This window comes from Labrus mixtus, chromosome 13 (assembly GCF_963584025.1).
Source record: "Labrus mixtus chromosome 13, fLabMix1.1, whole genome shotgun sequence".
Taxonomy (NCBI): Eukaryota; Metazoa; Chordata; class Actinopteri; order Labriformes; family Labridae; genus Labrus; species Labrus mixtus.
The window spans coordinates 15,931,818-15,934,026 of record NC_083624.1 but is presented as its reverse complement, the minus strand read 5'-3'; positions in this window follow the sequence as shown (position 1 = coordinate 15,934,026).

Below are 2,209 nucleotides of genomic sequence, written 5' to 3'. Positions count from 1 at the left end.
AATATATACAACACAACTTTGTTTAGGCTGCATCTGCAGCATGATGAACTCACTGTGTGTGTGTGTGTGTTTTTTTTTTTACAGTGGCTGCAATGGATTACAGATACATTTTTCAAATATGACAAAAACATTCCATGTCATCCATAACTCTTTTTGATGGGCTTGCCTGTCTAAGGGACAATAACAGCGAATTGCTTACAGCCCAGGAATGGAAGAATTGCTCCAACGAAGCTAATAAAAGCACAAACTTGAACACATTGCCACAATACTTCCAATATGCATTTTTATTGTGGAAATTCATCGTCATGAATAATACACCTAGATCCATCTGTGGGGGTACCGCTTTAAAAACCACGACCTGCATGCAATTACGTGTTTGTGGGTGTGTCTGTGCAATTGCGTGCATTTGCTTACTTGGTAAGGTTTATTCATAGACACATTTACCCACTTAGTATCACATTTGTCAAAGTCAGCCCCCCAACCGATCCCTCCTTATGTCAACACTTCATTAGTTACCCCAGCAATACGCTCACAAACACGCAAACACACACATCCACTCTCACGCATACACATGCATGTCTGCAAACACAGCAGTAATAGGAAAAGTCATCCACGCAGCAATTTCTACCGTTATTACCGTAAGTGCCATTTTTCTTTGGCGACACTGATTTGGAGCTGACAAGCGCTGATGGGAAAACTGCTGACAAACAACAACAACAACAGCCAACAGCGCTGACGGAGCTGATTGAAGCTAAATTGACGATTTGCTTTTACTGTGACATGTCATAAAAGTGTCGATCAAAAAAGAAAACAGCAAACAACACCAGAGCCTGTTACAGTGAATGTCAGAGCAAAATATAATTTAATTAATTCACAATGTAGGAAGCAGAGTTGATGCAGCAACAAGGAATTCTACAAGATGTAATCAACCAAAAGTATGACAGTGATTAAACTTCTAATTACCTGCTTGTCATGTTTGACTTATAAAAACAAGGTGACACAATGTGTATGACACTGACATTGGATTTAGATTGAAAAAACATGTGATATGTAAAGAGGATATAAAGAAGCACCTATGAGTTTACAACTCAGCTTAAAACAACTAGAGACCTGTCTGACTTAATCATAGTGAGATTCTGCCCCACCCTAACGTTGGCATTTATAGAACCAAATCTGGGATGAGTATCCAGATTTGATTCAACACTGAGTATTGAACACTGTTTGTCATTCAAAGGTGAAAAACCTTCAATACACAGTTAAAGGCCTTGATTTTATTTTTTTACAGGAGCTGGTGGAGATCAAAACAGTCAAGTGAATTTAGGATTTTGCACTTTTTAGTCAGGGGGTCTAAACATAAAGGAACATAAAAAACATAAAGGAATGCTAATCTTGCTGAATTTGTCCCATCATTGTGGGTTTTCAATGAGACACAAGGTTGTATTGTTTATTTTTGTCAACAGAGTCCATAAAAATAAAAGGGGATTTAAATCTTGAGTAGCCTATGTGTCTGTGTAACAAAACAAGAAAAAGTAGTACAACTTATTCACACAGTGGTGCTCAGGGACGGTTGTTTGAGTAAAGTAAAAAAAATGACCCATGTTGTTGAATCATTGTTCTTTTTGTTTTGCAAAAAGGGTTATCCAAGGTCGAAAAGTGAAGTAAAAGCAACACTTCCGTTAACCTGCATTCTTTCTGATGGTGGGAACAGGAGGGATAAACTGGTCCAAATAATCAGATTTTATAGAAGTCTTTAAGAAAACTACTTAAGAGCATCAGGGCTCAATCTAAATAAACCAAAAAGCAGGAATGCTAGTACAGTATATGTAGCTTTGTATTTAACAATTTGCAAAGCTAACTAAAGAGGGCCTTTTTCAGTGTGTTGTAATTGAAAAGACATTTGAATGAGTTCACTTATTATTTTCCAACTTATATATATATATGTATATATATATATATATATATATAGGCTATATATATGTAGTTTCTTTTTCCCAGCTAAGACTGGCATCCCAATTATATCAAGGTAAACACTTATTGCGCCTCACTAAGCTAATGCTAGCTTTAGCAGATACTTTAGCTTTTACTTTCCCCTGACTTCTTTAAAGCTCAACCTTTTTGTCCAAACATGGTCATTGTAGCTTAAAAACAACAACACTGCAATTTTGCCAAATAAAAAACAACATATGTTAAGACTAAGATTTACAATTAG